Consider the following 9,345-nt stretch of genomic DNA (forward strand, 5'->3'; position numbering starts at 1 on the left):
GGGCGAATGTCAGTACTGTATCCAGTAGCTAAGAAAAATATCGGTTCCATGGTGTAGTGGTTATCACGTCTGCTTCACACGCAGAAGGTCGCGAGTTCGAACCTCGCTGGAACCTTTTGATTTAAGGTCCTGTAGGGATTAAAACTTTCATGAACAATTGTCAATTTGTTTCTTATATGGTTAACAATTTGTCTTCACGCATCTTTACAGCAATGTATGCAGGTATTTGTACAGTCCTGTTGTATATAGATACACCACCATCAACAACATGCACTTCAATTTTCATATTGATGCAGTTAAATCAACGATTCTCCAGAATTCATCGGACTGTAACAGATGACCAAAACTACATTTTCTGTAATATCTAATGGCTCCCTAACGGCGTGGTCTTATATTTTGAATTTCACAAGTGAATCACATATGGGAGGAATTTTCAACATGAGAATACACTATCGTCTTCTCTCAAGAATCAAATGGTCTATTCATTAATATTTCCTCTTCCATAGCCACATTTTGTGAATGTAACACGAGACACGCTACCTAAAAAGGCAAGAAAAATCTATATGACTTTTATTTAATTGATGCGGTATAGAAGAGACGTAGCAATAAGGAGGTTCCATGGTGTAGTGGTTATCACGTCTGCTTAACACGCAGAAGGTCGCGAGTTCGAGCCTCGCTGGAACCTACTCTTTTATTCTAAACACGAAGTTTTCATGCTATTTCATTCCTGGTATCCTCTTTAGAAATGATGATGTCAAAACTGGGATTTTCATTCTATTCGACATACATGTATGTACTATCTCAAACCATTTCATTGATCAAGTAAGATGTATCAAACTTTATCACTACTTATTGAATAAATCGGAACGAAAGCATTTTTATCATGCATGTATTTTCATTTCTTTAAAACTTGGGTTGTGTCCTTGTCAAAATTTAGAAATGATCGATGCAATCAACCATTTCCTGTCTTTGACCTTCAATACCTCCAAAAATGTACTCCGGTACTTTTGACGGAAATAGAAGAAAGAAACTAAACATCAATGCCAATACATTTGATTTCCTAAGTATACCGTACGGTTTCATGGTGTAGTGGTTATCACGTCTGCTTTACACGCAGAAGGTCGCGAGTTCGAGCCTCGCTGAAACCTAATTTGTCCATGCTATACATGTTTGAATCGTTAGGTGTCAGTTTATGTCATTTTTTAAACCAGGTATTGCCATGTTATGTTCAATCAAATGAAACGTTTATTTCGTTGTGGGTCCGTTTCCACATCTTGATCGAATTTCTGTCGTTCTATAGATTTGACGGCAAGCTGACCATTCACAACGGTATATCGTGAACGAAGCTTTGCGGCGTGAGCCTCTCAGAACGCATTAAGCTAAAAAGGCAAAGGTCGTGTTTTTGAGTCCAATTTAGGAAGGCGATAATTCCTGGTGATCAAAAACTGTCTAGCTCAAATCATTTCGGTCGTTAAGACCGATGCTAGGAATGCTTGATGAACTTGAAATATCTCATAATGTATATTAAAACGTTTGATACTGTATACAGGTTTATTTCGCCCCGTGTAAATTTTGTCCTTCTGAACTTGCAAACGGCTTCGCCCCGTCTTCAATTAATATTTGCCCATACAGGGTTGTGTTTAAAGAGAGATAATTTGAGACATTGAAATTCGCCCATTTTAAATTCGCCCGCTCACAACGAAGGCGAAAAGAGCGAAAATAAATCGAGGGCGAATGTCAGTACTGTATCCAGTAGCTAAGAAAAATATCGGTTCCATGGTGTAGTGGTTATCACGTCCGCTTCACACGCAGAAGGTCGCGAGTTCGAACCTCGCTGGAACCTTTTGATTTAAGGTCCTGTAGGGATTAAAACTTTCATGAACAATTGTCAATTTGTTTCTTATATGGTTAACAATTTGTCTTCACGCATCTTTACAGCAATGTATGCAGGTATTTGTACAGTCCTGTTGTAGATACACCACCATCAACAACATGCACTTCAATTTTCATATTGATGCAGTTAAATCAACGATTCTCCAGAATTCATCGGACTGAATACACTATCGTCTTCTCTCAAGAATCAAATGGTCTATTCATTAATATTTCCTCTTCCATAGCCACATTTTGTGAATGTAACACGAGACACGCTACCTAAAAAGGCAAGAAAAATCTATATGACTTTTATTTAATTGATGCGGTATAGAAGAGACGTAGCAATAAGGAGGTTCCATGGTGTAGTGGTTATCACGTCTGCTTAACACGCAGAAGGTCGCGAGTTCGAGCCTCGCTGGAACCTACTCTTTTATTCTAAACACGAAGTTTTCATGCTATTTCATTCCTGGTATCCTCTTTAGAAATGATGATGTCAAAACTGGGATTTTCATTCTATTCGACATACATGTATGTACTATCTCAAACCATTTCATTGATCAAGTAAGATGTATCAAACTTTATCACTACTTATTGAATAAATCGGAACGAAAGCATTTTTATCATGCATGTATTTTCATTTCTTTAAAACTTGGGTTGTGTCCTTGTCAAAATTTAGAAATGATCGATGCAATCAACCATTTCCTGTCTTTGACCTTCAATACCTCCAAAAATGTACTCCGGTACTTTTGACGGAAATAGAAGAAAGAAACTAAACATCAATGCCAATACATTTGATTTCCTAAGTATACCGTACGGTTTCATGGTGTAGTGGTTATCACGTCTGCTTTACACGCAGAAGGTCGCGAGTTCGAGCCTCGCTGAAACCTAATTTTTCCATGCTATACATGTTTGAATCGTTAGGTGTCAGTTTATGTCATTTTTTAAACCAGGTATTGCCATGTTATGTTCAATCAAATGAAACGTTTATTTCGTTGTGGGTCCGTTTCCACATCTTGATCGAATTTCTGTCGTTCTATAGATTTGACGGCAAGCTGACCATTCACAACGGTATATATCGTGAACGAAGCTTTGCGGCGTGAGCCTCTCAGAACGCATTAAGCTAAAAAGGCAAAGGTCGTGTTTTTGAGTCCAATTTAGGAAGGCGATAATTCCTGGTGATCAAAAACTGTCTAGCTCAAATCATTTCGGTCGTTAAGACCGATGCTAGGAATGCTTGATGAACTTGAAATATCTCATAATGTATATTAAAACGTTTGATACTGTATACAGGTTTATTTCGCCCCGTGTAAATTTTGTCCTTCTGAACTTGCAAACGGCTTCGCCCCGTCTTCAATTAATATTTGCCCATACAGGGTTGTGTTTAAAGAGAGATAATTTGAGACATTGAAATTCGCCCATTTTAAATTCGCCCGCTCACAACGAAGGCGAAAAGAGCGAAAATAAATCGAGGGCGAATGTCAGTACTGTATCCAGTAGCTAAGAAAAATATCGGTTCCATGGTGTAGTGGTTATCACGTCCGCTTCACACGCAGAAGGTCGCGAGTTCGAACCTCGCTGGAACCTTTTGATTTAAGGTCCTGTAGGGATTAAAACTTTCATGAACAATTGTCAATTTGTTTCTTATATGGTTAACAATTTGTCTTCACGCATCTTTACAGCAATGTATGCAGGTATTTGTACAGTCCTGTTGTAGATACACCACCATCAACAACATGCACTTCAATTTTCATATTGATGCAGTTAAATCAACGATTCTCCAGAATTCATCGGACTGAATACACTATCGTCTTCTCTCAAGAATCAAATGGTCTATTCATTAATATTTCCTCTTCCATAGCCACATTTTGTGAATGTAACACGAGACACGCTACCTAAAAAGGCAAGAAAAATCTATATGACTTTTATTTAATTGATGCGGTATAGAAGAGACGTAGCAATAAGGAGGTTCCATGGTGTAGTGGTTATCACGTCTGCTTAACACGCAGAAGGTCGCGAGTTCGAGCCTCGCTGGAACCTACTCTTTTATTCTAAACACGAAGTTTTCATGCTATTTCATTCCTGGTATCCTCTTTAGAAATGATGATGTCAAAACTGGGATTTTCATTCTATTCGACATACATGTATGTACTATCTCAAACCATTTCATTGATCAAGTAAGATGTATCAAACTTTATCACTACTTATTGAATAAATCGGAACGAAAGCATTTTTATCATGCATGTATTTTCATTTCTTTAAAACTTGGGTTGTGTCCTTGTCAAAATTTAGAAATGATCGATGCAATCAACCATTTCCTGTCTTTGACCTTCAATACCTTCAAAAATGTACTCCGGTACTTTTGACGGAAATAGAAGAAAGAAACTAAACATCAATGCCAATACATTTGATTTCCTAAGTATACCGTACGGTTTCATGGTGTAGTGGTTATCACGTCTGCTTTACACGCAGAAGGTCGCGAGTTCGAGCCTCGCTGAAACCTAATTTGTCCATGCTATACATGTTTGAATCGTTAGGTGTCAGTTTATGTCATTTTTTAAACCAGGTATTGCCATGTTATGTTCAATCAAATGAAACGTTTATTTCGTTGTGGGTCCGTTTCCACATCTTGATCGAATTTCTGTCGTTCTATAGATTTGACGGCAAGCTGACCATTCACAACGGTATATCGTGAACGAAGCTTTGCGGCGTGAGCCTCTCAGAACGCATTAAGCTAAAAAGGCAAAGGTCGTGTTTTTGAGTCCAATTTAGGAAGGCGATAATTCCTGGTGATCAAAAACTGTCTAGCTCAAATCATTTCGGTCGTTAAGACCGATGCTAGGAATGCTTGATGAACTTGAAATATCTCATAATGTATATTAAAACGTTTGATACTGTATACAGGTTTATTTCGCCCCGTGTAAATTTTGTCCTTCTGAACTTGCAAACGGCTTCGCCCCGTCTTCAATTAATATTTGCCCATACAGGGTTGTGTTTAAAGAGAGATAATTTGAGACATTGAAATTCGCCCATTTTAAATTCGCCCGCTCACAACGAAGGCGAAAAGAGCGAAAATAAATCGAGGGCGAATGTCAGTACTGTATCCAGTAGCTAAGAAAAATATCGGTTCCATGGTGTAGTGGTTATCACGTCCGCTTCACACGCAGAAGGTCGCGAGTTCGAGCCTCGCTGAAACCTAATTTTTCCATGCTATACATGTTTGAATCGTTAGGTGTCAGTTTATGTCATTTTTTAAACCAGGTATTGCCATGTTATGTTCAATCAAATGAAACGTTTATTTCGTTGTGGGTCCGTTTCCACATCTTGATCGAATTTCTGTCGTTCTATAGATTTGACGGCAAGCTGACCATTCACAACGGTATATATCGTGAACGAAGCTTTGCGGCGTGAGCCTCTCAGAACGCATTAAGCTAAAAAGGCAAAGGTCGTGTTTTTGAGTCCAATTTAGGAAGGCGATAATTCCTGGTGATCAAAAACTGTCTAGCTCAAATCATTTCGGTCGTTAAGACCGATGCTAGGAATGCTTGATGAACTTGAAATATCTCATAATGTATATTAAAACGTTTGATACTGTATACAGGTTTATTTCGCCCCGTGTAAATTTTGTCCTTCTGAACTTGCAAACGGCTTCGCCCCGTCTTCAATTAATATTTGCCCATACAGGGTTGTGTTTAAAGAGAGATAATTTGAGACATTGAAATTCGCCCATTTTAAATTCGCCCGCTCACAACGAAGGCGAAAAGAGCGAAAATAAATCGAGGGCGAATGTCAGTACTGTATCCAGTAGCTAAGAAAAATATCGGTTCCATGGTGTAGTGGTTATCACGTCCGCTTCACACGCAGAAGGTCGCGAGTTCGAACCTCGCTGGAACCTTTTGATTTAAGGTCCTGTAGGGATTAAAACTTTCATGAACAATTGTCAATTTGTTTCTTATATGGTTAACAATTTGTCTTCACGCATCTTTACAGCAATGTATGCAGGTATTTGTACAGTCCTGTTGTAGATACACCACCATCAACAACATGCACTTCAATTTTCATATTGATGCAGTTAAATCAACGATTCTCCAGAATTCATCGGACTGAATACACTATCGTCTTCTCTCAAGAATCAAATGGTCTATTCATTAATATTTCCTCTTCCATAGCCACATTTTGTGAATGTAACACGAGACACGCTACCTAAAAAGGCAAGAAAAATCTATATGACTTTTATTTAATTGATGCGGTATAGAAGAGACGTAGCAATAAGGAGGTTCCATGGTGTAGTGGTTATCACGTCTGCTTAACACGCAGAAGGTCGCGAGTTCGAGCCTCGCTGGAACCTACTCTTTTATTCTAAACACGAAGTTTTCATGCTATTTCATTCCTGGTATCCTCTTTAGAAATGATGATGTCAAAACTGGGATTTTCATTCTATTCGACATACATGTATGTACTATCTCAAACCATTTCATTGATCAAGTAAGATGTATCAAACTTTATCACTACTTATTGAATAAATCGGAACGAAAGCATTTTTATCATGCATGTATTTTCATTTCTTTAAAACTTGGGTTGTGTCCTTGTCAAAATTTAGAAATGATCGATGCAATCAACCATTTCCTGTCTTTGACCTTCAATACCTCCAAAAATGTACTCCGGTACTTTTGACGGAAATAGAAGAAAGAAACTAAACATCAATGCCAATACATTTGATTTCCTTAGTATACCGTACGGTTTCATGGTGTAGTGGTTATCACGTCTGCTTTACACGCAGAAGGTCGCGAGTTCGAGCCTCGCTGAAACCTAATTTTTCCATGCTATACATGTTTGAATCGTTAGGTGTCAGTTTATGTCATTTTTTAAACCAGGTATTGCCATGTTATGTTCAATCAAATGAAACGTTTATTTCGTTGTGGGTCCGTTTCCACATCTTGATCGAATTTCTGTCGTTCTATAGATTTGACGGCAAGCTGACCATTCACAACGGTATGTATCGTGAACGAAGCTTTGCGGCGTGAGCCTCTCAGAACGCATTAAGCTAAAAAGGTAAAGGTCGTGTTTTTGAGTCCAATTTAGGAAGGCGATAATTCCTGGTGATCAAAAACTGTCTAGCTCAAATCATTTCGGTCGTTAAGACCGATGCTAGGAATGCTTGATGAACTTGAAATATCTCATAATGTATATTAAAACGTTTGATACTGTATACAGGTTTATTTCGCCCCGTGTAAATTTTGTCCTTCTGAACTTGCAAACGGCTTCGCCCCGTCTTCAATTAATATTTGCCCATACAGGGTTGTGTTTAAAGAGAGATAATTTGAGACATTGAAATTCGCCCATTTTAAATTCGCCCGCTCACAACGAAGGCGAAAAGAGCGAAAATAAATCGAGGGCGAATGTCAGTACTGTATTCAGTAGCTAAGATAAATATCGGTTCCATGGTGTAGTGGTTATCACGTCCGCTTCACACGCAGAAGGTCGCGAGTTCGAACCTCGCTGGAACCTTTTGATTTAAGGTCCTGTAGGGATTAAAACTTTCATGAACAATTGTCAATTTGTTTCTTATATGGTTAACAATTTGTCTTCACGCATCTTTACAGCAATGTATGCAGGTATTTGTACAGTCCTGTTGTAGATACACCACCATCAACAACATGCAGTTCAATTTTCATATTGATGCAGTTAAATCAACGATTCTCCAGAATTCATCGGACTGTAACAGATGACCAAAACTACATTTTCTGTAATATCTAATGGCTCCCTAACGGCGTGGTCTTATATTTTGAATTTCACAAGTGAATCACATATGGGAGGAATTTTCAACATGAGAATACACTATCGTCTTCTCTCAAGAATCAAATGGTCTATTCATTAATATTTCCTCTTCCATAGCCACATTTTGTGAATGTAACACGAGACACGCTACCTAAAAAGGCAAGAAAAATCTATATGACTTTTATTTAATTGATGCGGTATAGAAGAGACGTAGCAATAAGGAGATTCCATGGTGTAGTGGTTATCACGTCTGCTTAACACGCAGAAGATCGCGAGTTCGAGCCTCGCTGAAACCTACTCTTTTATTCTAAACACGAAGTTTTCATGCTATTTCATTCCTGGTATCCTCTTTAGAAATGATGATGTCAAAACTGGGATTTTCATTCTATTCGACATACATGTATGTACTATCTCAAACCATTTCATTGATCAAGTAAGATGTATCAAACTTTATCACTACTTATTGAATAAATCGGAACGAAAGCATTTTTATCATGCATGTATTTTCATTTCTTTAAAACTTGGGTTGTGTCCTTGTCAAAATTTAGAAATGATCGATGCAATCAACCATTTCCTGTCTTTGACCTTCAATACCTCCAAAAATGTACTCTTGTACTTTTGACGGAAATAGAAGAAAGAAACTAAACATCAATGCCAATACATTTGATTTCCTTAGAATACCGTACGGTTTCATGGTGAAGTGGTTATCACGTCTGCTTTACACGCAGAAGGTCGCGAGTTCGAGCGTCGTTGAAACCTAATTTTCCCATGCAATACATGTTTGGATCGTTAGATGTCAGTTTATGTCATTTTCTAAACCAGGTATTGCCATGTTATGTTCAATCAAATGATACGTTTATTTCGGTGAGGGTCCGTTTTCAAGTCTTCACCGAATTTCTGTCGTTCTTATCTAAAGATTTGACATCCAGCTGACCATTCAAACGATACGAAAACAACGGTATTCATTGTAAACGAGGCTTTGGGGTGTGAGCCTCTCAGAAAGCATTTGTCTGAAAAGGCACAGGTCGTTTTTTGAGTCCAATTTACAAAGATAATTCCTTGTAATCAAGACTGTCTAACTCAAGTCATTTCATGAAAATGTCGAAACTGGGACTTTCTTTCTATTCAACATATGTACTATCTCATACAATTTCATTGATCAAGTAATATGTATCAAATTTCATTACTACTTATTGAATAAATTTTTATCATAATTTTATTTTTTTTCAATTTCGTAGTGTATGATTGTCAGTGTTTGATGAAGATAAGATTGTCAGTGAGTGAAGATGTTATTGGCAGTGTGTAAAGATGTGACTGATAGTGTGTGAAGATGTGATTGTCAGTTAATGAGGGTGTTATTGTGTGGAGATGTTATTGTCAGTGTGAAGATGTGATTGTCAGTGTGTGAGGATGTTATGATAAGTGTGTGAAAATGTGATTGTCAGTGTGTGAAGGTGTTATTGTGTTAAGATGTGATTGTGAATAGGATGATGTGATTATCAGTGTGAGATGGTGTGATTGTCAGTGTATGAGGATGCAATTGTTAGTATGTTAATATCTGATTGTTAGTTTAAGATGGAAAAATGGTCACTGTGTAAGGAGATTGCCAGTGTGTTAAAGTATGAGTTAATGTCAATAGGAGAAGGTGTGATTATCAGTAAAGATTTGATTGTAAATGTGTAAAGCTTTTACAGCCAA

At 37.8% G+C, this 9,345-nt stretch overlaps 16 non-coding genes across 16 annotated transcripts; all 16 read left to right on the forward strand.

Annotated features, from left to right (window-relative positions):
* Nucleotides 1-42: 42 nt before the first annotated feature.
* Trnav-cac (transfer RNA valine (anticodon CAC)) lies at nt 43-115 on the forward strand. Its single transcript has one exon. It is a non-coding gene; the product is annotated as a tRNA-Val (tRNA).
* Nucleotides 116-612: 497 nt separating this feature from the next.
* On the forward strand, nt 613-685 carry Trnav-aac (transfer RNA valine (anticodon AAC)). The gene has a single exon. It is a non-coding gene; the product is annotated as a tRNA-Val (tRNA).
* Nucleotides 686-1,075: 390 nt separating this feature from the next.
* On the forward strand, nt 1,076-1,148 carry Trnav-uac (transfer RNA valine (anticodon UAC)). The gene has a single exon. It is a non-coding gene; the product is annotated as a tRNA-Val (tRNA).
* Nucleotides 1,149-1,770: 622 nt separating this feature from the next.
* Nucleotides 1,771-1,843, forward strand: Trnav-cac (transfer RNA valine (anticodon CAC)). The gene has a single exon. It is a non-coding gene; the product is annotated as a tRNA-Val (tRNA).
* A 380-nt stretch (nt 1,844-2,223) lies between these two features.
* Trnav-aac (transfer RNA valine (anticodon AAC)) lies at nt 2,224-2,296 on the forward strand. The gene has a single exon. It is a non-coding gene; the product is annotated as a tRNA-Val (tRNA).
* A 390-nt stretch (nt 2,297-2,686) lies between these two features.
* On the forward strand, nt 2,687-2,759 carry Trnav-uac (transfer RNA valine (anticodon UAC)). Its single transcript has one exon. It is a non-coding gene; the product is annotated as a tRNA-Val (tRNA).
* Nucleotides 2,760-3,383: 624 nt separating this feature from the next.
* Trnav-cac (transfer RNA valine (anticodon CAC)) lies at nt 3,384-3,456 on the forward strand. The gene has a single exon. It is a non-coding gene; the product is annotated as a tRNA-Val (tRNA).
* Nucleotides 3,457-3,836: 380 nt separating this feature from the next.
* Trnav-aac (transfer RNA valine (anticodon AAC)) lies at nt 3,837-3,909 on the forward strand. The gene has a single exon. It is a non-coding gene; the product is annotated as a tRNA-Val (tRNA).
* Nucleotides 3,910-4,299: 390 nt separating this feature from the next.
* On the forward strand, nt 4,300-4,372 carry Trnav-uac (transfer RNA valine (anticodon UAC)). Its single transcript has one exon. It is a non-coding gene; the product is annotated as a tRNA-Val (tRNA).
* Nucleotides 4,373-4,994: 622 nt separating this feature from the next.
* Nucleotides 4,995-5,067, forward strand: Trnav-cac (transfer RNA valine (anticodon CAC)). The gene has a single exon. It is a non-coding gene; the product is annotated as a tRNA-Val (tRNA).
* A 624-nt stretch (nt 5,068-5,691) lies between these two features.
* Trnav-cac (transfer RNA valine (anticodon CAC)) lies at nt 5,692-5,764 on the forward strand. Its single transcript has one exon. It is a non-coding gene; the product is annotated as a tRNA-Val (tRNA).
* Nucleotides 5,765-6,144: 380 nt separating this feature from the next.
* Trnav-aac (transfer RNA valine (anticodon AAC)) lies at nt 6,145-6,217 on the forward strand. Its single transcript has one exon. It is a non-coding gene; the product is annotated as a tRNA-Val (tRNA).
* A 390-nt stretch (nt 6,218-6,607) lies between these two features.
* Trnav-uac (transfer RNA valine (anticodon UAC)) lies at nt 6,608-6,680 on the forward strand. Its single transcript has one exon. It is a non-coding gene; the product is annotated as a tRNA-Val (tRNA).
* Nucleotides 6,681-7,304: 624 nt separating this feature from the next.
* Nucleotides 7,305-7,377, forward strand: Trnav-cac (transfer RNA valine (anticodon CAC)). The gene has a single exon. It is a non-coding gene; the product is annotated as a tRNA-Val (tRNA).
* A 493-nt stretch (nt 7,378-7,870) lies between these two features.
* Nucleotides 7,871-7,943, forward strand: Trnav-aac (transfer RNA valine (anticodon AAC)). Its single transcript has one exon. It is a non-coding gene; the product is annotated as a tRNA-Val (tRNA).
* Nucleotides 7,944-8,333: 390 nt separating this feature from the next.
* On the forward strand, nt 8,334-8,406 carry Trnav-uac (transfer RNA valine (anticodon UAC)). Its single transcript has one exon. It is a non-coding gene; the product is annotated as a tRNA-Val (tRNA).
* Nucleotides 8,407-9,345: the final 939 nt, after the last annotated feature.

This window comes from Crassostrea angulata, chromosome 7, assembly GCF_025612915.1.
Source record: "Crassostrea angulata isolate pt1a10 chromosome 7, ASM2561291v2, whole genome shotgun sequence".
In the NCBI taxonomy this organism is placed as follows: Eukaryota; Metazoa; Mollusca; class Bivalvia; order Ostreida; family Ostreidae; genus Magallana; species Magallana angulata.